The sequence below is a fragment of the Ochotona princeps genome, chromosome 5, assembly GCF_030435755.1.
Source record: "Ochotona princeps isolate mOchPri1 chromosome 5, mOchPri1.hap1, whole genome shotgun sequence".
Taxonomy (NCBI): Eukaryota; Metazoa; Chordata; class Mammalia; order Lagomorpha; family Ochotonidae; genus Ochotona; species Ochotona princeps.
In genome coordinates, this window is record NC_080836.1 from 81669471 (window position 1) to 81696468 (window position 26998).

Genomic DNA, 26998 nt, shown 5'->3' on the forward strand with positions numbered 1-26998 from the left:
TGTGTTGGCTCTCTGCATATTGTCTGTGTTGTAACCCTAGTCCCTCCGCTCGGCTCGGGGTACGTGGCGACGCGGGTGTTGCCAACAGGTTTTCTTTTTTTCCTTCTGAAATATGAGTTGCCATTTGTAGGCTTTGAAATTAAATCAGTTCGCTGATTGGTTTCCCCAAAGTAGCTTTCAAGACACGTGGTCCAATTTTGGGTAAGCTCTTGAACACATTGATTCATTTAATCTATTATTCCTCAAACAACTGTAGCTACTTCTGGTTGTAAACTGGATGCCAAATAGACTACAGTGTGATGAGCAAGATGTATCTGGCCCTCTCTGAATAGGTAGTTCTAACAAGCCCTATCATAAATTGCGGATTAGGAGAACTTCATATATCCTAGAAGCCAAAGGAATTGGTGGGAGCCTATTGCCTCTGGCTTTCTCGCCTTCTGGGAAGGAGGCCTGGGCTTCCCTACATTGCTTACCTGCCAACGTCATCCACCACAGGGATTCCCAGTTCCCAGGGCTCTGCATTTTGGGTTTTTTGTTTTGTTTTTATATTATTATTATTATTATTTTATGATACAGTTCCATAGGCTCCTGGCATTTCCTTTATCCCCTCCCCAGTTCCCTCCCCCCACCTAGTTCCTATATATCATTACTAAAATATAGTTCTTCATACACAGTCATATGTCCATCATTGCGGGCATGGACAATGGCAGAGAGTCCAGCATCGTACTGTCAAGATACAGTGAACAGTTTCGGGCCCGGTGGCGTGGCCTAGCGGCTAAAGTCCTCGCCTTGAAAGCCCCGGGATCCCATATGGACGCTGGTTCTAATCCCGGCAGCTCCACTTCCCATTCAGCTCCGTGCTTGTGGCATGGGAAAGCAGTTGAGGACGGCCCAAAGCTTTGGGACACTGCACCCGCGTGGGAGACCTGGAGGAGGTTCCAGGTTCCCAGCATCGGATCGGTGCGCACAGGCCCGTTGCGGCTCACTTGGGGAGTGAAACATCGGATGGAAGATCTTCCTCTCTGTCTCTTCTCCTCTCTGTATATCCGGCTTTCCAATAATAATAAATCTTAAAAAAAAAAGATATAGTGAACAGTTTCATCGTAAGTCCATCTTTGTATGGAAGTAGAAATGCATACTACATTCTATCCTCACATCGGGATGTTAGTCTCCATTTTCACAGCTAGTGTACATCCCCTCAAATGAAAAGTCATAATACAAAATCAACAATAAAAAGAAAAAATAGAAAGTTACAATGCCATGAAAGTACATGACATGTTACTAGATATGACAGTCTCCATTACACAGCTACTATACATCCCCTTAAATGAAGAGCCACAAAACAAAATCAACATCAGGGAGAAAAAAGAAATTAACAACACCATGAAGTTAAATAACATGCTACTAAATGACCAACGTGTAGCTGAAGAAATGAAAATCAAGAACCTTCTTGCAGAAAATGATGCTACTGTGTGATCTAGGAATCATTGAATGATTCAATCAGAAGAAAGTGTTTTGAAGAGATGAAACTAACAGAAAACAACAAAACCCATGCAATATAGTTCTGCTGATTTTTGTTGGTGAAGTGTGTCTCTTCTAGACAATAAAGAGATGGGTTTTGTTTTTTTTAATCCAGTCTACTAATCTATGATGTTTGATTGAGCTTAAGCCATTTACATTCAGTTTAATATGTATGGGTGGTACTTTGGTCCTGTCATTTTAGGAATGGGTTGTTCATTGGTTTAGTCTTCTGTTGTCATTTTACTGGGATGTTCTTCCCGTTTGCCTTTCGTTTTGGTAGGTGCTATTTCTCTTCTCTGTCAAAAGAACATCTTGAAGTATCATTTGTAGGGCAGGTTTGAAAGAGGCAAATTCTTTTAACTTTTTTTTACTGTGGAAGAATTTTATTTCATTTTCAAAGACAAAAGAAAGCTTTGCTGCATATGTAATTCTGAGTTGACAATTTTTTTCTTTTAGAATCTGGAATATGTCACTCCATTCTCTTCCTGCCTGCAGAGTTTCTGTGAGTGATCTCCTGTGAGTTTAATTGGCATTCCTTTATATGTCAATTGATTTTTTTCACATGCACATTTAAGGATCTTTTCCTTATGTTCAACTGAAGAGAGCTTGATTATCATGTGTCTTGGCGAAGATTGCTTTTGATCAAGCCTGGCGGGAGTTCTGTGCCCCTCCTGGATCTTGTTTCCCAATTCTTTCTCTAGATTAGGGAAATTTTCCTTTAGTATTTCATTAAATACATTTGCAAACTCAGCTTCCCTTTCTACACCTTCTGGGACTCCCATAACTCTTACATTTGGTCTCTTAATAGTGTCTTTCAATTCTTGAATACTTTTTTTGGCCTGATCCAGCTCAGCTTCCAGTTTTTTGTTTGCTTCCCCCTGATGACAGGAAATATCTTCCAATTCTGAGATTCTTTCTTCTGCTTGCTTCATTCTATTTTAGAGACTCTCCACTGTACTTTTAATTTGCTCTACTGTGTTCTTAATTTCTGATATACCAGCCTTGATTTGCTTTATTGTTTCCTTAAATTCTTTGAACTCTTGTATGTGCTTCTCATTGTTGATCAGAATCTTTAAAATGAGTTTTATAAATTCTGTGTGCCCCATTTCCTCGATGTCTTCCTCAGTTAACTCTGAGGTTGGCATAGGGTTTTGCTCCTTTGCAGGGGAGTTTTTGGTAATATTCATTATGCCTTTGTCTCTTCTTTTGTTCTTGGTTATTGCACTTCTGGTTAGCAGAGTCTTCTCCTTGGGGCAGGTTTCTAAGCTGTGTCACCCACAGGCCTACAATGCAATTTTACTTGTTGCAGTTGGTACACAACTTTTTGCCTGCAGCCACTTGTGCTACAACCTCCAGCAAGTTCCAGGTCTGGGTTCTTATGTTAGATTTCCACCGTGGTCTCCACAGCCCCAGGTCTTGGCTCACCACTCTCTACCTCCTGTGATACTGTGCTGAGGCTGCACCGTTGTCTCTGCAATCTTTCTCCCCCTTCCGGTTGGACCAGGTCCCAGGATTAGAGAGACAGTAGGTGTCCCATATAGCTAGGTTGTTGGTGGTGCTGATCTTGTCAGAACCTGTTGGATGTTAGGTCTGGGTGCCACACGGACCTATTTTGACCCTTACGATGCCACAGTCGGTATTATTTTCCTGCAGGACCAGTGCAATCCACGGAACTCAGTGAGTTCTCACGAGCTCAGCACATGCAGTTCACTGTTATAACCTGCAGTCCTAAAGCTATTGCCACAGTGCCCAAAATGGCGCCTGACGTGCTCCTACTAGAGTTCTTGATCTGCTGGCTGTTAGATCTGATGGCTACCCAGACCTGTCTTGGGTGGAACCTGTAGAATGCCACGTTGCTGCAGTTCACAGAGTCAGAAATGAGCTCACTTCCAGCTCAGCGTATGCTCAGTCCTTTCCCTTGCCTTTGCCTCCTTACGCAAAATGGCTCCCAATTCAGCTCTAGGGGACTGACTGGGCTGTGAAATCCACCCTGTTCTCGCACTGTCTGTCTGGGATCTGCTGCTCTGTCTCTGCTCCTGGTCAAATCAAACAGACCAGCAGAACGGACAGTTCTTTGTCTGGGTTCACCTCCCAAGCTCCCAGTGAAAGTCCCTTCCCACCTGGTTGCTGGTGGAGTGCCAGCTGCTTGTGGAGTTTAGATTGCTGTTAGCTGAATGCTGCTAACAGCCACTGCAACACCACACCATTATGTCTGCTGCTTTCTTGTGTGTCAGTCTCCAGGCACCCCTCTGTTGTTCTGTCCTTTCCTATTTCCTGGAATGTGTCCTCTCTGCTTCATCCTGATTAAATGTTTCTCTGTCCATTTAAACGTGTCCTTACCCTATTCTGCCATCTTGATTCTCCCAGAGCTCTGCATTTTGGATTGACTATTGCCTCCCTCTCAACTCTCTGCTCTATGACTTTGCCTTCTGACCTCAGAATTTGGGATTTGGTCATTCTGCAACTTAAATCTCTGCTTTCTCTGAAACTTATTAGCTAAAATTGCTCCTTTGTTCATCATTTTCAGCTTTCAGTCTTACCTGAGGCAGGTATCCCCTACTGCATCTCAGTGCGGCAGACTCATGTCCCTTCTCTTTGGCCAGCCTTAAATATTGAAAAAGAGGGGGTCATTGGCTCCATTCTAGAGACTCTGGAACAAGCATTGTTCAGTCCTCCATGGCCCTTCCTTGCCTGTCTGTGGAAATCATTGCCCCATGGAAACATGGTGTCTACATGCCTCGTTAGTTCTTTAAAACTTACTCAATTTATTAAATAAACCTCCAAATACACTTGAAAGTCTCCAATAATTTCCCATGACTTTTAAGTTGGACCTGACCCCTGTCTGGAGCTAAAGCATTGTGTCATCTGATTTCTGTGGCTTCTGTAGCCTCTCCTCTCAGTGTGACTTACTTCCATCTGAGTACTCCTCCACTCACTCTGTGTGGATGATATTTTCTATATTTTTAAGTTTCAGTGCAAATTCCACTTCTCAGGCGAGATTGTCAAGACTACACTGTTATTTCCTAACCTTGCTCATGGTAATTTGCCTTCTTTGATATTCTCTGGAATGGGTCTGTATTATTTCACTGCCATATACTATGTATTGGCTCAGATAAAACATGCAATACACACAGTGTGAATGAATATGATACTTGCAGAATTATTAGAAAAATTAGAATACTATTATTAATGGTGCTAATGCTATAGCATAGCAAGTGAATATCTGAGAGTTTGACAAGGAGCCTAAATAGCACTTAAAATTTAGACCTTAAGGGGAATAACCCCAAATCCAAAATGCCAACTTAAAATAATTTAGAAAATAGTCTGGCTGTTAATAATTCCTCTTAGACTTGAGAATATTTTGGAAATTAAAGGAATGCATAAATTCAAGGGGTATTGTAAGCAATTTAAGAAAGGAATTATAATGAAATTGGTCCATCCAGATCATCGTTCCATTATCAGCTCAGACTTCAGTCTACCGACCCCCTGCGTATGATCTACTTGTCTGAAGACCTTCAACAAGGAGTCACAGGAACAAAGGTATTGCCATAAGAAATGACATGTGGTTCAAAACAGCATGCTAAGGAAAGGGCTGACATGCCAGTGACAAAATTTCACCTGCAAATCCCATGAATCTCTGTGGTGATCAATAGCTACTCAGGTAGGAAACACAGCCCTTATGCTTTCTCCCCCCGCCTTGAGCATGTGGGAAAATTATTCCTCACTAAAATCACTAACAATTCCTATTTTCACTTTCAGCATCTTGTCCAAAACAGAGTCCATCTAGAAGATTTTATATGCCTGCCCTGGAACTTTGTATTTTTCCTGGCCTGGTAGTCTGAAGTATATATTGTAGTTCCCTAAATACGTTTCCACTTTCTGTGTTTGCATATTCTGTGACCAACCATGCCCTGAGTATTTCTCCTGACTCTCTCAGTTTGACCACACTCACATACCTCATTACAGTGTACTGTTACTATCATTCTACTTCAATATTAATTATTATTCTTAATCTTTTGCTGTGCTGATTCTTTAAATATTTATTCCATTCCTATTTGAAAGAGTTACAGAGAAGAAGAGAGACAGATCTTCCATCCCTGGCTCACTCTCCAAATGTCAGTGACATTCAGAGCTAAGTTGTTCTGAATCCAGGAGCTTCTCCGTCTCCCATGTGGGTTCAGAGGCCCAAGAACATGAGCCATCCAACACCTTCCCAGGCCACAAGCAGTGTAGCTGAGACACAAATTGGCACCCATATGGAATGCCAGTGATGAAGGTTCAGGCTTAGCCTACTATGTCATATCACTTGGCCCCCTTACTGTGCCAATTTTTTAAAAGTATTTCCTCCCTTAGGCAGGTGATGATGGGGATGATGATGATGAGTTTACAATCCAGTTCCATGGGTTCTGGAGTTTTTCCCTCCCGTCTCCCCAAGTCGCCTCCCCTCACTGATTTTCCCCGTATTATTGCAGTAATTAGTATGTCCATCTTTCTTCATGTGCCAAACTTAAATATATATATACACCCACATATATATATAGTGCATGACAGAGGAAGAGACAGAGATCATGCAACAACAGAATCACTTCCCAAATGGCTGCAATGACCAGAGCTGAGCTGATCCAAAGCCAGGACCTAGGAGTTTATTTTGGGTATTGCACTTGGATGCATGGACACAGGACTTAAGCCATCCACTGCTGCTTTCCCAGGCAATAAGCTGGGAGCTAAATGAGGAAGAGCAGCAGCCAGGACTTGAATGTAAGCCCTTATGGGATGCTGGCACTGCAGGCAGAGGATCAGCCTGATATGTCACCACTCCAGTCATGACAAATTGATTAATCAGATTTTGTTATGTAGGTAACCATAAGACAAAACATAGTATATGGAGAGATCAGCGCTAGCTATGATTTAAGAAGCCCACTGGGTAATTTGGAATGTATCCCTCACAAGTAAGGGGAACCAATGATATTTCACGGAAACAAATACTTTAAGAAACCTGAAGCTTTTAATATCATCGTATTAGACTATAAAAGGAGTGACCTGTCAGTGGTTCAGTTTTTCGGTGCTTCACCATTTGACACTCACTCATTGGAAGAACATTGCTGATGTACCAAGTGACACACCTGTGCACTACTTAGCACTTCCTGTTATTTGTTTTATAATTATGTTCCTTACTCATTTTGTGAATGTCTTCTCTGTGAAAAGTTCTCTGGGTGCACAAACTGAATGCATTAAGTTTTGGTATTATTCTATAGTTCTCCTGCTATTTCTTGGCACACAGTGCTATTCTATCAAGGCCTTTTCATCAGATCAAGTTGCTAAGTCAAGGGAGACATCAATGGTTTATAGTTAGTGCTAAATCTTTCATGACTGGAGAAGAAAGGAAATGAGCAAGTATTTCAGCCTTAAAATGGCATGGCAAATTTGGTTTTTTTTCTCTGTAGCAATTCGAGTAGATGATATTGGATTTACCATGTAGCAAGGATCCTGGAAGTGCAATACACAACTCAGATGACAGTATGAAATGTATTTTGTGTGTATTCACAAAATTCCACAGAATCAATCACCATCCCTTTGACCGAGCTAATATGAACTCCAGTGGCAGTAACCCATGGACCTCTAATAGAATTCACCGATGGGAAATAGTAACAGTTCCCACGGAAGCATTACCTTCACTGCCAACTGTGATCTATGGATGACAGCCTCCCAGAAAACACATTGACACAATAGGCTGTAATGACTCAGATGGGGCCTTTATGTGATATCGGGCCAGTGATCCGCAGACAATGTCTCTCGCTGGGAAGTTTCTCAATTGCTTTCTTCCAAAGATTTCCCTTATGCTTTCAGGACCTGTCCAGGTGCTTTCGAGCTTAGGGATGTCTGCCTGAGCTCTAAGGTTATCTAAGTTTGCCCCAAGGCGTCTCCATTACGCTAATGAACCACTGCAAAGCCAGTAAAAAAAATGAATAGCCACATGCACAAGACATTTTCCAGGCTCTAATGATGTAAGTGTAGTTGTGTTTGCTTATAAAGGGCAATTAAGTTCCAATAGAGAGGTTTGGGCTTCATTTTTATCAAGCCCTGTTCAGTAGTTCCAAAGCCATTTTGTCCATACCTACAGAGGCCTGGCCACCATGAGGTCAGCCAGTCCATCAAACAATGAGTGTTTATTTGATGAATGGATATCCATCTTGTATCCATAGATTCAGCTGTAGATTAAAAATGTTATCTAAAAAATTTGATGTGCACTAAATACATATAATTTCTAAATTGTTCCCTAAACAATATAACAACTATTTATACTGCATTTACATTAGGCATCAAAAGTATCCTGGAAATATTTTGAAATATCTGATGATTGCACAGATCAAATACAAACACTGCACAGTTTTATATAAGGAACTTGACATTGGTCGATTTGATTCATTTATGCAAGGTATATGTTAGAGAATAATTGCCTTCTAATTCAAAAAGACAAACTGACACAAATGAATCCAAATGTAATTGTGCATTAAATTGCTCTGCTAGCATCTCATGTTATGGGTTTTCAGTGAATTTGGCTTTCTAAACTTCTCAGTAAACACCTGTACTCCATGAATCAATGTATTAATTCAGTGGCACAATGGATATATGACATAGCATTGTGCAGTAACTCAAACAGGTAGTAAATGGGTTCACTAGTGATGCTATAAAGATCTGAATCTTATGGTCTTAGTGGAAACCAAGGGAATGCAGGAATAAAAGTTGAGGGATAGGGAAGACATGAAATCACTAACATTTCAAAGTAACTTTTATGCCCTAACGACTCTACAGGTGGGTTTTACTTAACATGTGACCACAGTTGGTAGAAATGATCATGGTTGTACACCTAAAGAAATGCAGCTGAGAGACACTGTCTTGCTTGAGGTCCTACACTAGGAAATGATGAAGTCAGGTACCAAAATCTGGTCTGTAAGTTCCAAAGCCCATGGTCTTCTACTTCACCATCCTAACTCCATATCACACCTTCTGTCATCTGGATTAAAGCACATGAGAAAGAGCTGACACATTTACTCTGCTATAGAATCTTCTTCAAAATATTTTCTGATCCACAATTGGGTGGGAAAACATATCAATCAAAAAGAAAAAAAGGAAAAACAGACCCAACAGACTACCTCTGCAAGTTCATAAAGCAAAGGCCAGAGCTAGGCGCCTTGCCAGTATATCTTAGGTTGACCCGAGCATCCACTTCATTGGGCAGTGCAAAAGTAATTTAAGATGTGATGCATTATGAAAATATCATCCCTCACAATGTGCCTAATGGGTTCCAGTAATTTGAAAACAAACTCTAATTTTGACAATGTCAAATCTGAATGAGCTCTAAGGACAAAAGAATTCATATTAAAAACAATTATAACTGGGAGAAAATTTATATGGAGTCAAAAATCAATTCCTTTTGTCATATACATTATTATTTTTCTTTTTGTCTTCGTAAAAATTATTATTTTATGATAAAGTTCATAAGGTTCTGGGATTTCCCTCCCCCTTTCCCCAAGGTCCTCCCACTGATTTCCTCTATATTATTATAATAGTATAGTTCTTCATGAACAGTCAAAAGTCCATCATTACAGGCATAGACAATGACAGAGTCCAACATCCTACTGTAAAGATATTTTTAACAGTTTCATTGGGAGTCCATCTTTGATCTGGAAATAGAGATACATAGTGCATTAGATCCTCAAATCTGGATATTATAGTCTCCATTAAACAGTTACTATACGTCCCCTTGAATGAAAAGACACAAAACAAAATCAACAACAGGAATAAAAATACAAATTTACAATGCAATGAAGTTAAATAACATGCTACTGAATGACTAATGTATTGCATTGTGCAAGAAAAAAAATCTTCCTGAAGAAAATGATGCTACTGCACAACCTACGAGTCAGTGAAGAATGTAATATGAGAAAAAACTGTTTTGAAGAAATGAAAATAAAAACAAAAACAAAAATCAAAATTGCTAAGATGTAGTTTTCACTGATCTTTGTTGGTGAAATGTGTCTCTTTAAGTAACACATAGAAGTGTTTTATTTTTTGATCCAGCCTACTAATCTATCAAGTTTGATTGGTGGGTTTAAGCCATTTATATTCAGGGTTAATATGAGGAGGTAGTAACTTGGTCCTCTCATTCTAGCAATGGATTGTTCGTTGTTTGATTTTTGTCTTCAACTGTTATTTTACTAGGATATTCTTCACATATGCCTTTGGTTTTGGTGGGTGCTATTACTTTTCTCTGTCAAGAGAACCTCTTTAAGTATCATTTGTAGGCCACGTCTGAAAGAAGCATATTCTTTGAGCCTTTCTTTACTGAGAAGAATTTTATTTCATTTTCAAAGACAAAGGAAAGCTTTGCTGGGTATGTTATTCTGGGCCAGCAATTTTTTCCTTTTAGAGTCTGGAACATATCACTCCATCCTCTTCTGGCCTGTAGAGTTCCTGTGAGAGGTAAGAAGTGAGTCTGATTGGGTTTCCTCTATATGTCAATTGATTTTTTTCTTGTGAACATTTAAGAATATTTTCTTTACAACTGAAGAGAGCTTGATGATCATTTGTCGTGGTGAAGATCGCTTTTGGTCAAACTTGTTGGGAGTTCTGTGCCCCTCCTGTATTTTGTTTCCCATAGGAATTTTTCCTTTTTGCTTCATTGAACACACTTTTAATCCAGCCTCTCTTTCTGTGCATTCTGGAACTTCTATAACTCTTACATTTGGCCTATTAATAGTGTCTTTTAATTCTTAAATACTTTTCTTAATTTGACTCAGTTCCTTTTCTGGCTTTTGACTGTTTCATCATTGTGACAAGAAGTATCTTCCAATGCTGATATTCTTACTTCTGCCTCCTTCATTCTATTATGGAGAATTTCCACTGAACTTTTAATTTGTGTGACTGTGTTCTTCATTTCTAATAATTCTGCTTGATTTTGTTTCAGTGTTGCTATTTCCTGTGTGACATATTCCTTAAATTCTTATATGTGCTTCTCATTGTGAAAAAGCTTTATGACAAGTTTTTAAGTTCTTTATCCCCATTTCCGCAATGTATTCCTCAGTTAACTTTGAGGTTGGCAGAGCTGTTTGCTTCTTTGCAGGGGAGTCTTCAGTAATATTTATTGTGCCTTTGTCTCTTCTTTTGCTCTTGGTCATTGTACTTCTGGTTAGCAGGCTCTTCTCCTTACAGCAGGTTTCTAAGCTATGTCACCCACAGCTCTACAGTTCGATTTTACTTATTGCATTTGGTACCTGGTTCTTTGTTTGCAGTTACTTGTGCCGCTCCCTCCAATGAGTTTCAGGTCTGGACTCCTACGTTATTCTTCCACCATGGTCTCCGTGGCCCCAGTTCCTGCTCACCACTTTCCACCTCCTTGTGGTGTCATGTGGAGGCTGCACTGTCATCTGTACAACTTTCTCCCACTTCCAGTTTGAGCAGTTTCCACGATTAGGGAGACACCAGGTGACCTAAATAACTATGCTGGTGGTGGTGCTGACCTTGCTGGGACCTGCTGGCCATTAGGTCTGAGGGCCACCCAGACCTATTTGACCTATTATAACCTGTAGAATGCCAAAGTCAGTGCTATTTTCCTTGTAGGATCAGCGCGATGCACTAAGCTGGAAAAGAGTTTTTTCCCAGCTTAGTGCATGCACAGCTCACTGTTGTTCTTGCAATCTCACAGCCTTTCCCACACTGTACAAAATGACACCTGATGTGCCACTGCTACAGTTCTTGATCTGCTGGCAATTAAGTCTGGGGGGCTACCCGGACCTACTGGAACCTGGGATGCCACGTCAGTGCAATGCAATGAGCCAGAAATGAGTTTGCTCCCAGCTTAGTGAATGCACAATGCTGTCCCATAGCCTTTGCCTCTCTGCACAAAGTGTGCCCAATGCAGCTCTGGTGAGGGTCTGGGTTGTGAAATTCACCCTGTACCTTCACCACCTGCTTGTGGTCTGCTGCTGTTTCTGTTCCTGGTCAAATTAAACAAATTAGCAGGATGGGCAGTTCTTTGTCTGGGTTCACCTGCTGAGCTTCCAGTGAACTCCCCTTCCCACCTGGCTGCTGGTGGATCTCCCATTGCCAGTGGAGGTCAGTTTCCCGCTTGCTGACTGCTGCTGGGTTGTCTGGTCACTGCAACACCACACCGTTGTCTCAGCTGCTTTCCCATGTTACTAGAGAACACCGCTGGGTGTTCTCTCCTTTTTCCTGGAATGTTCCCTCTCTGTTTCACCCTGGCTAGTGATTCTCTGTTTAAATGTGTCCTTACCCTGTTCTGCCATCTTGTTCCCCCATGACTGAATTCTGGTAACCCACATACATTATTTTTATAGAACAATAAGATTATTTGAAAACTATCTGAAAATGCCAAGTTTTGTTTAGAATTTTAAATATACATTTTGTATTTAGCTGTGGTTTGACTTCTGATATACAAGAGTTAGATTTTTATTTGTTATATACATACTTTAAATAAAAACTATCGTGGGTATTTCAATCCATCAGCAATATCTAACTCCTTAAATATAATTACTTTCAAAAATTTAATATGAATCTAGATGTTTTATACCCATAAGGGAACATAAAATATATCTTAAATGTATGTTCATTTTCCCAGCCCAACACAGTGGCCTAGCAGCTGAAGTCTTTGCCTTACATGCACTGGGATCTCATATGGGCACCTGTTCATGTCCCAGCAGCCCCGCTTCCCATTCAGCTCCCTGCTTGTAGCTTGGGAAAGCAGCAGAGAATGGCCCAAAGCCTTGGGACCCTGTACCCGTGTGGGAGACCCAAAAGAAGCTCCTAGCTCCTGGCATCGGATCAGCTCAGCTCCGGCTGTTGTGGCCACTTGGGGAGAAAATCAGTGGATGGAAAATCTCCCTCTCTGTCTCTCCTCCTCTCTGTATATCTGATTTTCCAATAAAAAAGTATGTTCATTCTTATAAAAATTAAGTCATATATACTACTCTGCAGCTTGCTTTTTATAAAGTCTGTGTCAAGGACAGTGTCCTTGTCAATACCTATGGATCCACTTTGTGCTTTTCAATAATTTGCATGAAACTCCTTGTGTGGATATATCATAACTTTAAGTATTATCAACATATGTTCAGATATTTTCAATATTTTAACATCTCAATGCTCTAATAAACAGCCTTATTTTTTGCACATCAACATGAATATTTTAGTTAAGAAAAGAGTACCCTCCTAAATATCTTGGATTCCTCTTAGCAAATTAATATTGGGAATTCATTGGTACATATAGAAATGTATGCATATTTTTATTATTGTGCTCTATAATAGCAATATGAAATGCTGACATTAGTACTACATGTTTAATGTAGTTCTTAATTAGATAAGTCTCCTAATACAATATTGCATTGATGGTTTTAGATCAATTCACTTTTTAAAAAGATTTACTTATTTTTATTGGAAACGCAGATTAGATTTACAGACAAAAGGAGAGACAGAGAGAAAAATCTTCTATCTTCTGGTTTACTCCCCACATAGGCCACAATGGCTGAAGCTGAGCCAATTCAAAGTCAGGAGCCACGAGCTTCCAGGTCTGCCACGTGGGTACAGGGTCCTAAGGTTTGGGCTGTCCTCTGTTGATTTCCCAGACCACAAGCAGGGAGCTAGATGGGCAGTGGAGCATCCAGGACATGAACTCGCACCTATATGGGATCCTGGGGCTTGGAACACAAGGATTTAGCTACTGAGTTATGGTGCTGGGTCCAAAGCAATTCACTATCAGTCACAAATAGTGGACCCACATTTAACCCAAAATGTTTCAAAGCACGGTAAGAACTGAGGATAGAAACTCATTGAGGACTCCAACAATCTCAAAAAGATTCTTGAAAGAGCTGAAATTTCAGTTATGCTTTGAAACAAGGAGATTTGGTTATGTTAAAAGGAGGGGAACCAGGAATGTGAATCGGAAGAATCAGAACCATGGACAGAGAAGAAATGCCCTGAATTGGGGGGGGGGGGAGGGGAAACCTAGAGGAGAAAACAAAAGCCTGGCTCCACCTCTGGACCCCCGCCCTCCCTCGCAATGACCATCAGGATTGCTTCGAAAACCCCTCACAGCAAACAATCATACAAACTAAAAAAAAAAAAAAAAAAAACCTAAAATAAATAGACAAACAACAGAAAGTAGAGTTTGAAATCTGACAGGAAAGAGCTGGCGTGGATTGGCTCATGCCTCGCTGGGTGGGACACAAAGATTAGTTACTCCTCACCATGGTGTTGAGGATTTTCCTGCACACCCCCCAAAAAAAACAAAAAAAAAAGAATGTGTTCTGCACCTTAAATGTCAACAAATATCTTGTTAGAGTTACAAGCCAGTCTAGATTATCCTAAAATTTGCCAAGATCAGCAAAATTATACTTCAACACAACAAATGGCTAAATACTCAAATGAAATAGACACGAGACAGCTGAATGGTACCTTATAGCCATTTTAAGGTGTATAGCAGCCGGTCCTGTATATAAACTAAAATTGAAATGTCAATGAACTAATCATAGGTTGTGGTTAGGACTTGTTTTTTTGGTTTTTTTTTTGAACATACTGGTCACTCAAAACCATGTCAATTCCATAATATTGCAAATTGCTGTTGATGTTATATTGGGACTCTTAATTGACTGTGATGATATTCTACCAGCTCTAACTTCGGACCAGAAATGGTCTCCCCAAGAAACTGTTCAACCCATCTGGACAATAAGTAGCTGGACTCTATGTTTGGTATATGTTTGCAAGGAAAGAATCTTGATTGAATTTGAACTGTAATACTGCATCAAGGTGGATGAATCCACCAGCGGGGAGGGGAGTAGGAGGGGTGGGGGGTTCCCAGAGCCTATGAAACTGTCACATAATGCAAAACAATTAATAAAAAAAAACAAAACAAAAAACCCTAGAGAGGAGTCCCAAGGAAATGGATAGGAGAAACAGGGTGAGACTTCATTTCATGAGAGTTTTTGTAAAATGGGCCTAAAGGCCATGATTTGTTGTAGAAATAGGAAATTAGGACCAGTGAGTTAGTTGGGAGAGTATTTAAGAAAACAATTAGCCAGATGAAGCAGATAATCCCACAAATAAAAAGACGTATTTGATACTATTCCTCAGGAAGAATAAACATGGTCCATAACCGCAACTACTACATACCAAGAACTTGCTCTGTTCCAGGCTCTGTGATGAGTTCTCAAGTTCCACCATCTCATTTAATTCCCCTCATGACCAACCTTTGAATCTGCCTGACAACTAAGCTCATGAGTGAGGTGTGCTGAGAAGCTAAATGAGTACAAATTACAGAACTGGGGTTCCAGCCCCCCTCTAAAGCCTGGCATCAGAGCTGAAACGCAGAAATTTACAAAACAAAACTTATGAAGATTATAGTCCTTAATTGTTTAGAGCATTGCTTTTTCACCTTCCATGGAAAACTTCAAAGAGCTACAAGAATTAATGAATTTAAATCACTTCTTATGATAGTTTCACCCACACTTTTGAATCCTTTGAAAAGTACAATGAACTAAATTCTAGCTCCTGTTTTGTCAATTCACTGAGATCACATAATGTCACTCACCTACACTCCATGAACCTCACTCTCCTCACAGCAAAGTAGGATAGAAGATACATTACAGACACTTGCTAGTTCCTAAATTCCACAGTGTTCTCATTCTTTGTATTCTTGCTGTTAAATAATACTGATTAGAGGAGGACCAAGTTAATAGAATCTAAATCTTATTTTACTTTAAGAACTGGAATATAACATCTTATTTTGCATTTATAACTTTAACCATTTATGGAGTAAATGTTTCTTGAGGACCTTCAGTGTGTCTGCTTTTCTGGAACTGTCCTATTTTCCTACATGTGACTTAAATCTTAACTCATTCAACCTTTTCACAAGTGCTCTGAAGTACTGCTTCGTAAGAATTAGATACAGGGATATTAAGTAATTTGGCCAGGGTTATATAGCTCTGTTGCAGAATCAGGATTTTAGCCCTGTGACAGTCAGGCAGGCTCCCAGAAGCAAACCTAAATGACTATTCACTCAATAGTCATCACATCTTTTCTCAGGAAATGTCTCATTGCCTGTGAGTAGAACTACTTCTTGGCTGAGACTGAAATGAGAGTCTTTTAGAGAAGCTATAGAATTTGAAGCTTATGCTTTTAGATTTCAAAACCATATCTGAATTCTAGTTTTAGCACATGCTGGGTGACCTCAATTTTTCTGAACGTTTTTTTCATCTACAATATAGAGATAACACAGTGTTTAGCTGATAGAGTTGTCAGGAGTCCTGGAGACAATGTGGAGTGCCACAAAGGGAGTCAGAGAAGCGACTGAATTGCTCTAACAGAACTCTTTGTACTTAGGATGTTGAAACGTATTTATGGATACAAAACCCATCTTACTTTCAGTCACCTGATTACCTACTGGGAATATGCCTCCAGTGTCCTGAAAAGGTTAATTCAGAAATGTAGGCATTTCAGCATTAGAGTTTATTTTCACAGCCAAGTAAATTCTTAGGGGTTACTATCTTTCCTATAAATAATCTCCAGGGAGCAGAGCACAAAACCATGGGGGAATTCTAAGGTAATTCAAGCTGAGGAATGATCCTCTCCGACATAGACCTAGTAAAGATAAAAGATACCTTGTGTTTTGTGTACTATTGGTTGTATAATGATCTTGAACAGGTCAGGATCATTGTATTGGTACCAAAACAGCCCTACAGGGGGGACTAGCAGGACTGTTTTTACTTTAATTGATTCCTTGAAACATTTCCTAGATGAGGACACTGTTTGTATTTTCTTGATGGCTAATCCAAATACAGAGCTTCTAACAGTTCAGAAAAGAGTCCAATGACTTTGTGGCAGTGAAAAGTCAAAAGAGAGAGGAATCACAATAATTATTCCCATCTTTTCATGCTAGAGTTATGCCTATTCTAAGCAACTGTGCCAATATAAATAATAAGTATTGAAGCTCATGGATCTGTAATTTAGCTGTACAGCGAAAATGAAATTAAGCCAATACAGAAACAATTTATAGATGAGATATGCTCGAAAGTCATCATACTGGAATTATACAGTATAAGGCAGAAACTCAATCACAAACAATTAGCCTTTATAATTTACTTTTTGGTAAGACAGAATTGAGAAACAACAGATTAGGTCCTTGCTTCTTCAGTTAAAGTTAGAAAAATTGCTTCTGAAAGTGACCACCTAAAACTTGCTTTTCTTATCTGTAAGACAGGGTGAATACTTCCTACTTAATTGAGCCCTCATGGGACTCAGCTGGTATAATGTATATACACTGTTTAACATGGACCTGGACTGGAAGATAATAGTAACTCATTAAATTTGTTCTCACTGTTATTTTCTTAAGCAACATTTCAAAGCAAATAGCATTAACTCCAGTGTACAGATAGCAAAGTGCAAGCTCAAACCAGCCACATGACTCACATCAAATTAAATAACTGCCAAGTGGCAGATGGAAGTCCTTATGACTCCAGAGCTGAGACACTCTGCTGTGCTCCATTCTCTTCACAGTCACCTTGGCAGCCACCATCCTGGCTGAAACAGCAAAACAAGCCATCCTATGTCAGCTTCCCACAAGACCCGTATCTCAGTTCTGAGGACAACATTCAAGCAAGGACCACCAAACAGACCAAGATATTCTGATACAGACATATGTGCGAAAGGCCTTCCTCCACACAGGCTGAGTACTTTGACCAGTATGTTTTAACAGGAAACAAGGCAGTTTGCCTTCCAAAATGCTTGTACTTGCATCTCATAACTAAAGAGGAGCAATATCTTTTTTTTTATTGGCCCATAACCTTCCCGTTATGTGAGTTTGGTGTGAAATGACAGCTGTTAACACAGCAAGCTACCTCCTGGCATTCCAGTGATGGCTATATTAGTGCCACCACAGGGCCAGGCCTGCCATAAGCTTCTCATATACTAAAGTATCACTTATTTTCTTCTTATAAAAACCACAAGATGATATCAGCTGTGCTTCTTAGTTTATATTGTTTGGTCATACAACAGCAAGATCATATTTTTAAGTGCCTACAATGATTTGGTCCTGTAATTGTAACATAACCCAAACTGCCATAGGGAAATGAGTACAAAAGAAGTGTAGTAGTATTTTTAGGGTGAATCATATGGTAACAAATCCAGAGGCATGAAGATAAATTCAATTGAGGATTCTCATTAAGTACTAATTCTCCTCTCTGAGCACTGTAGTTTGTCCACTTTCTCATATATTATATAAATCTTTCCTTATAGGATTTAAAGTATGACTAAAACAAAAACTTTACTGCTTCCACAGATGCTGGCATTAAAAGCATGAGATAGATGAAGAAGGAGCTAGAGGTTAGTGTTGATTGTGGCTGCATTCATAAGCTAAGATGGGCATTTGGCGGGTACGACACACGCACCCTACTCTGGTGCACCAGGGTTCAACGCATAGTTCTGGTCATTGACTCCAGCTTCCTGCTAATGCAGAACCCCGGAAGCAGAGATGACTGCTCAAGTAGTTGGGCTCCTCTTGGACAGGTGGAAGACCTGGATGGAATCTCTGGATCTGGCATCCAATCTCAGCTTGGAGCTGTTTCAGTGTAGGCATCTAGGAAGTAAACCAGCAGGCAGTCTTTCTCTCTCCATCTCTCCCTCCTAATAAAAACTGTACTCTGTTCAAACCAAGACTACAGCCTAACTTTCTTTCTCAATTAATGTTACTACAATTTTCCTATGCACTCAGCTTTGAAGCAATAAAACCAAATCTAGGACTTGCCCTCTGCCTTCACATTCAGTTATCAGGTCTACAGAGGCTTCTTTAACCTGCAGCTTCCATTTCCATCCTCACGCCCATCACTATAACAGTGTACTTGATAACGCAAACCCTACATTACTGCCATCACAAACTCAAATCCAAATACAAACAAATCTGGATTCAAATTCTAGACCGGGACCTCTTAGTTTTGTGACTTCGACAGGATTTTCAGCATTGCCAAGCCTCATCTGAAAAATAGAAATAACAGTACGTAGCTACGCTAGGGGTGTTACAATAATTCAGATAATGTAGGCCAGGTGCTCACATTATTTTTTAACTTTTATATAACCAATTTCTTCCCTCTTTACCTCCTCGAAATTTCTCCTACTAAAATAAAATAACAATGGGTAGATCTCCCATACCAAAACCTAAACAAAACAAAACCCCCAGTGAGAAGATGAATACCAAAAATCATGACTTGTCATTCAAACTCCTTTAGTATTAGAATCTGAGTTCTCTCCCCAACATATCTCCTCCACTGCTCTTTAACAAGAGTTCTGTCTGTACTCTACAACATATTTTGTCCATTTTGTGATTCTTCATATCACAGAGCATGCTATTTAAATGGAGTCTTTTGTATATAGTGAATCGTGATGCAGAAGATATACATTAGGTACCAGTAGGTAAACAGATTTTTTTAAAAGGAGATTATCATCTACCCCTTCTCTTTTCCCATCCTTACTAAGCAAGCTTTCCATTTCCTAGCTAAACTGTAGGATGGAGTATTATTTCTGAAACATCTGACAAATAAAACTCAAGTTTCTGATTCCTGGGAACACTGATGATTTGATCCACACTGCCAGAGAGTGAATAAAGTGTAAAACAAAAGATGTGTGGTCAGGCAAGTGCCAGAAACTAGGAGAACTGTGGCAGGCTGCTCTCAGAAACCATGCCCTGGTAGTCGCAGAAGGGCAGTACACTGAAGTCACTGGAAGTAGCAGGTGCCAAAAATCAAGAACCAAGTGTCCTAATCAGGGGAAACAAACAAGCTAACAAAAAGGAATAAATGTTGGCATTATTATCATCAACATCATTGACAGCACCATCACAGACATGTGGTCCAATTTCTGATCCCAGAATTGTGCTAGATTTTAGATACATTAATCAAATTGCTTCACTTAAAAAAAAAAGATTTTATTTAATTAAAGGGCAAAGCAATAGAAAAAGAAAGAGACAGAGAGATCTTCCATCCATCATTCACTCCTAAATGGTCATGCCATAGGCAAGAGAAAGAAATTACATCCAGGTCTCCCACATGGGTATTGGGGGCTTAAGTACCTGGGCCATCTTCCACTGCCTTCCCAGACACATTAGCAGGATGCTGGATCAAAGGCAGAGAAGCTAGGGCCTAAACTGGTGCTCGAACATGGGACGCCAGCACCACAAGCAGAAACTTAAACTTCTGCAACACAATGACAGCCCCTCACAATTTCAGTGCACTCAAATTTCTCTAACAAATTATACAACATGAGATCAGAAGTGAGAAATAGACTTACATCAGTTCAGGTCAGGCTTTGCCACTGAGTTTCAATAGGAATTTATAAACAACACAACTTCCGTTTTTTCAAATTTGGGGCGTTTCAGCAATATAAATGAGAAAGCATAGACTAAAAGACACACCAGTGCCGGGCATGGTGTGAAGTCCTCCATATAGTTGCCAAATTGACTCTTGCACCTCGACTGTCAAATGAGGAAACTGAGGCCGTAGGAGGCAGACAACTTTCTCAATCATCTGAAACCTCAATTACAACCTGCAAGTCACAATTATATGTAGTATTGGATTTGCATACAGGGATTCAGAGGTGAATCACATGACAAAGCCATTCATGGGCAGGGAACCCAGATTTCTTTCAAGGCTTAGTTTTATTTGAAAGGCTGAAAGAGAGAAGGAGAAAGAAAAAAGGAGAGTGATACTTCATCCACTAGTTCACTCCCCAAATGCCTAAACTTGGGCTGGACCACAGTGAAATCGGGATCCAGGAATTCCATCTGGGTCTCCCAAAAGGATGGAACACACTCAAGTACTAGGCCATCACCAGTTGCCTCCAGAGTACTTGCCAACAAGAAACTGGATCTGAAGCAGCAAGGCAGGACCCCATCAAGCACTCCAATAAGAGCTGTGGGCATCCCAATCTGTAGTCCAACCCACCAAAGCAAAACACCCACTCCAGGAACCCAGATTCTAATGAGAATTTGATCTACTGTAAATCTAATTTATCCACCTTATGTCACTGCTTTGTTAGTGCTGTGACATGCTTATACACCACTCAGTATTCAGAAAATCTTCCAGGATTGCTTTGGATTGTATTGTAGTAAACAGGACCTCTTAATCTGATATTGTTCATTCATACTAGTCACTCCATTTTCTAATAATGGCTATTTTAGGGAATATATGTGGATGTATGTTAACAAGTTTTTGAGTCTCTAATATTTCCATCCATTACCTGGATCAATGTTATCATGAGGAAAATAAATGAGGATATTTCTGGGGGGAAGAAAAAGATTATGTTACCCTCCTTTTGTTCTGTAGGTAACTTTTATGCTAAGTTATCAAGGAAGGGCAACAAGACAATTACAAGACTGTCCAGCCTTGTGGAGAAATAGCTGTCTTGGAATGTTGGTGCTGATGTCAGATGCACACTTTGCCCTGGAGCCACTTTTCCCGGTGTGGAGCAGCTCCAGATTAGAAGCTCTGTGGAGCCTATGGATCAGTGGCCTTGGCTTGCACTCCCAGCACGAAACTGAGTGCTTTTCATTCAGTCACTGTCGTGATGACCAGATTGGTTGAAACTATGTGGGAGGAACAGAAATAAGACAGATAGGAAAACAGAAACTATCCATTTTCCTGAGCCCAGTGGATGATCTCTTTGTGGATAGGCTGCCCTCTGTATACAGGCACCATTCTGAAGAATTTCTTAACAGTGATCCCATGGAAATTTACCATTCTGTTTCTAGAAGCTTCTACAAGTTGTTCATATCTTCTCTTTCAGGAGGACAGTTCCTTCCAGAAACTTTATCTTTTGGCATTTATTTCCCCCAAGTATTGATTTTATAGTCGATAAGCCACTTGCCACCCTGAGAAATTAAATTGAGCTTGCTAAAAGGAAGGTTTGGGGAGAGTGGAGTGTAGTTAGGCTGGGGAAAGAAAGAACAGCTCAGCTTCTAGCTAATGCGTGTGAGGAGTTTTACCCCTGATAATGCTATTGGGGGTTATCTGCCAAATTCCCAGAGCACTGAGATGAAAATACATGCTTTGGTATAGCCATTTGTGCTACACTGTTGATTATCCATTGCATGATGTGATCAACTTATTCTATAATAGTGGCACTTATACATCACACGTTGGAGATGCTTCTTATTGAATTAATGTGAATATTACTGCCATCATTACAGAGAAGTATGTTGTAGTAATTGAAATACAATATGGTGCCATTAATCATTCTGAATACAAATGTTAACTTTAAACTGGTCACACTGTATTAAATGCTCCTCTAGCCATAAAGCAATTTGATTTGAAAGTCTATAAAAAGCAGCATGTTTGGGATTTAATGTGACTGATACTTAAACACATTTCTATATTAGTAAGTAGTCTTCTCTTGTTTGGGTAGGTTTTCCCTTCCAATGTGTACTCACTGGATAGGATGATTGTTGGAAGTCTTTCCTACACAACTCACAGGGCAGAAATGTTTTCTCTCTGAGGTAGAACTGGTTAAAGATAATATACATATTTTCAGTATTTAACACACAGAGACCTTAAAGCAAGTGGTACTGTCATATCCAAACAAAGTTACTGACAATGACGAGGGAAGTTACAGATCTCCACCCACCCATCATTCCATTGTACACCATTCCTGAGCCTCCTTTGTCATCAAGGAGGGGCTGAGATATTATAGGCCAAATTACTTAGGAGTGTTATGTTTCTTTTGAACAACTGCATGTGACTAATATTTAAAAAAAAAACTTACAACTTGCAATCTGAATGATAAATAAAAATCTTTCCTTTTTCTTTTTAAAATTAATTTTATTTTTACATAAAGTGAGCAGATTTCATGTTTTTCATATATGCAATTTTAAGAATATGAATTTTCCACCTTCCATAGCTCCCACCCTTTCTCCTCCTTCATTATTTTTAATTTTTATAGTGACATATTTTCAATTTGCTCAATAATCATAAGTTTAACTCTCAACTAATTAAAGACTTTAGAAAGTAGTAAGTAGAAAAGAAAGCTTTATCGGAGAGCTGGTGTGTGTTTTTTGTACGTAACACTAACATTGTAATAAAGAAAAATTTAAGTCTGTCTTTAACCTGCCTTTAATATCAGAAAATATTCCTCAGGCATATGGCAAAAATGATTTAATTATTGATAGTACAACTATAATAAGCTCCTACAATATCCCAACCATTTGTAACAATAACTCACTGGGTGGTGTTTTTGTATTTTAAAAATTTGTACCACCATTTCATTTTTGCTGAAATAATCCTTTTTTTTTTTATTACAGAGGTAATACTAGCTTGTAACAGATAACCTGTAGAATTAAGTCATGCATGCTGCTTCAAGGCAGTCATTTCAAAGCTAACATAACATTTTGAATGATGCAAACAGGTGATTAAAAAATACAGAGAATCCTCTCCTTCCTTTCTCTCTGCTTTTCATTTGAGATAAGCTGATAAGCAATTAAGACCCTCTGGCTGATAGAGTGTTTCTCTGCAATAGCAAATTGAACTTCTGTCAGGAGCATTTCTCTTTATGGACACATTTATTTTTGACTGTTTTGCAAAAAAGATGAAACTTAAAATGCATCTAGAATCCCAGAAGGTAGTCTGCTTTGAAAAGCTGTTTCCTTGCCTTGGCATGGCTGGGGGGGGGGGGGGGAGGGCAAAGGTCAAGGATGAGTCAGGGGAGCCCTGGGGGCTGTCCATTCAGAGGAGCTCAGTGTCCTTTCATCTCAGTCTGTTTTTGTTGACACCAGCTGTGTCTGCCTTAATTCTCCCTGTGCATTTATATCTTTTTTCTTAATAATCTATAAGCAAACCTTAAAGGGGCACAGGCAGGCTAGAAAGCAATGGCTGGGAAGTCAGGGAAGGGAAGAAAAGGCAAAGGAAAAAGAAATGTAATGGGTAACAAACTCCCTTTTACAAAATGTCAGCAAAATCAACAGCCCATCAGACAAGACCTGACAGAACATGGTATTAGTAGAAGCCAAGATTCTTATACCTTATCCAATACTTGAAACACAGATGTGAGGCTATGCTAAATTCCTAACAAGAATCTTAGAAAGCTTTCCATGAATCATCTCTTCAAGACAAGAAGACTTGGAAGGTTTTAGGAATCAGAATTGTTGATTAAAGGGAATTGCATGTATGATTCCAATGAGTCAGAAGATATACTGCCTTAATCACTCTCCTAAAACATAAAGGTAAAAGCAAAGTAGGATTTTACTAGATTGCTGATCCCTTGACTGTGTGAAGAGAGAATCAAGCAAAAAGAGGAAAATTACATCATCTTTTTGTCACATTTTTTTGGTCAAAAGTAATACATAACTGCACTGACAAGGTAAGAGGATGGGGTGGAAAAAGAAGGGGCACCAAGAGCAAAGCAACGTGATGAGTTACTATCAGAAAAATCCCAGTTAAGAACACACATCCTGCTGGAAGCCTGTGTCAGTACACTCATCGGTGGATGATCCTGACTGTAGCCCCCACCTATGGAAGGTCGCAGGTTGGAACTTGGCACTGAGGGTTATAAAATAAGAGATGCTGATGTGGAGATTTTTAAGGAAACATCAGAGAGCAACAAACACCGCAGAGGCAGAGAATCCACCAGGTGACATCTAAGGAAATATCTGCATATTGTTACTTCATTTCTTGTGCAAAGGAGAAAATGTCTTTAAATACCAACCACAACAGTATTGAGGGTGTGGAGGGAGAAGGCTGCCTCTCCGGAGAGTCAGGGGCCCAGCCTGGATGTGATGGGTACGGCAGAGCAGCTGAGTGCCCTCAGTAACCCATGGCAACAGCCATTCCCAGAACAGCTGTCAAACAGTGACTTAAATGGATGACCCAAGTGCTGTGTTTGTTTTTATTTGGTGGCTTGTTTTCTAACCCTGATGTATAGCTTTAAATACCTAGGGATTTTTCATTTTTGGAAGAAATATGGTGGCAAGTATTTCAGTCTCAAAATACCCCTTTTCTTTTATACCCAAAGGTAACAATTTCACTGACATGAGTGCCAAATGTATTACCCTTCAAAGCCCAAATTCCTAAATTTAGTACATGCTTTGTGCAAACACTATCATTCTAATTAATGTTTCCTGCCAGTTTTAAGAAAATACTGTGGCAAGTGCCATTTCCTGCCTCCTATCCAAACCTAAAAGAGCCAGTGTTCTGCGATCTGATTTCCAACCCTTCCATCACTGCTGAGTCCTCTAACTTAGGGCGATTGCATACCTTATCCATGCGTTGGTTTTTGCAGGTACAAAAGATGAGAAACAATAGAATCTACCTCCTCACAAGACTATAAGAAGTCAATGAGCTCATATAAAGCACTTAGGACAGCACAGGGCTCATGATTAATATCTAGTATAAGTCAGTTGGTCATTAATATAATATTTCAGTAAATATAAAATGCTATTAATTGTATAATGCAATACTTTCTTACAATCTTTCATTTTATTCCTTTGCAAAAGTTCTTATAAGAATTTTTATATATGTATTTTTCATGTATCACTTTCATGCATATATTAAAAGGAAAATATAAGTTTAATAATTTAATGTATTTCTAAAGCACCTAAGCGTGAGAGCCTTATGCCATTGCATTTCTTTGTGAGTTATCAAAGGTCTGTATGAAGACCACCAGAGAAAATGCTGATCACACAAAACTGCACTTATTAAACTGGCTGAGTATGCAAGTACCACCCAGCCAGAGCTTCTGCTCTCTGCAGTGAAGGCAGGGGAGGGGACGTACATGGTTCCATGAACTGTGGGGGTGGCCACAAGGTAGCTGGGTAGATAGTGAGGGCTGGGCAGGGATAGGTCTGAACTCATAATGAGAAGATTTGTTCTGATCTTGGAACATTTGGGTGTGAATAACTGATATCAAAACTCTCTATACTTGATGTGCTACACACTTCATGGTCTGTATAGTTCATTTGCTCGACACATCTCACACTACAGTCTTTCAAGTAGTGGTTGCAACTTTGGTTCTAACCCATTGTCATCAAGGCCTGTGTATTTCCACCTAATATCATGCTTTGCACCATTAAGAATTAGGATAACGGGGCAGGCACTGTGGCCTCGTAGGTTAAGCCTTTATGCCTTTATTTCTTAACAGAGTACCTGGGACTGAGTTCTGCCTCTGCTTCCAATCCAGCTTCCTGCTAATGTGCCCAAGAGGCAGTCAATGAAGAACCACAGATTTGGGTTCCAGCAACCCAACTGGGAGACCTAGCTGAAGTTCCTTGCTCATGGCTCTCAAACTCTTCAAGGAAGTAAATTAAATTTGCACAAGAAAACAAGAGTGAAGATAAATCAGTGTTCTCACTACTTAGCAGGAGCTGGCTCCCATCCTAAAAGTTTTGAGGCCCACATGTAACACCACACGAACCACAACTGCTACTCAGTTGATTGTGACTGCAAAATGCTGCCTGAACTTCAGAACTACTGAAATGTGAAAATTTGGTGCAACGTGGATTTTTACAACATGCAATCTAATTCTCACCTTGGAAAGCTAAACATTTGATATGATCAAATTCCCAACAGAAAATGAGTCATTCCTGGGAGATAAATAGATGTTATGAAATTAGTGTAAAGCACAAGGAATTTTTGTTATGTTTTATCCTGATTCTTGTCAAGTTAGCATCAATTTTATTTCCTCAAGTAACAATTCACAAATTTTTCAAGATTTGTTTTCTATCAGGAGTTGTCCTGTCCTCCTAAAACAGTCATCTAAACAATGTAAACAGGAGGCACCTGCAGTATTTTGCCTCTGGAATTGCTCTGTCATGCAATGAAACCAGACAAGACAAGGATATGGATGGACTGGAATGTGACGCCAGTGTAACTTGCTCAACAAGTACAATGGCAGCTCTTGAGAAGGTAAGTCTAAGAGCGATCACTGAAATCATGAATATTGGACTGCAGGAATTCCAACAGCTGCTGTCTCTATGTCTGTCTGTATACTTGTTCAAGTGCTAGGTGTTAGATGCAGAGGGAGTAAACTAAAAGTGCATTTGTATTTTGTCAAAACTGTGCTTTCTTTCCTTTGAAAGGTTAGCTCAAATGTTAGGCTCACACATGACGGTTATATCACCTTACATCCAGAACGGGTCAAGGAAGAGATTTCATTATTGCCAGGGCAAACGAAGAGCTAAACGCATCCTAGACAGTGGGCCAACACTAAGGCTCCATCACCCTCCCATACCTCATAGTAATTCAAAGTAAAATAACAGCAGTTCAGAAAAAAGTAGTTTGATTTGCTCAGCAGAATTCTGATTTCCCCGTGATTATTTTGATGCTGTTATTTGTGAGATATGATGCTTGTTGTTGTTGTTTTTAACAAAGGCAGTGTAAACTGCTCCTGCCTGGAAAGTGTCCTAGGCATAAGCTTTGTCTGCCTGCTGGATAAATCC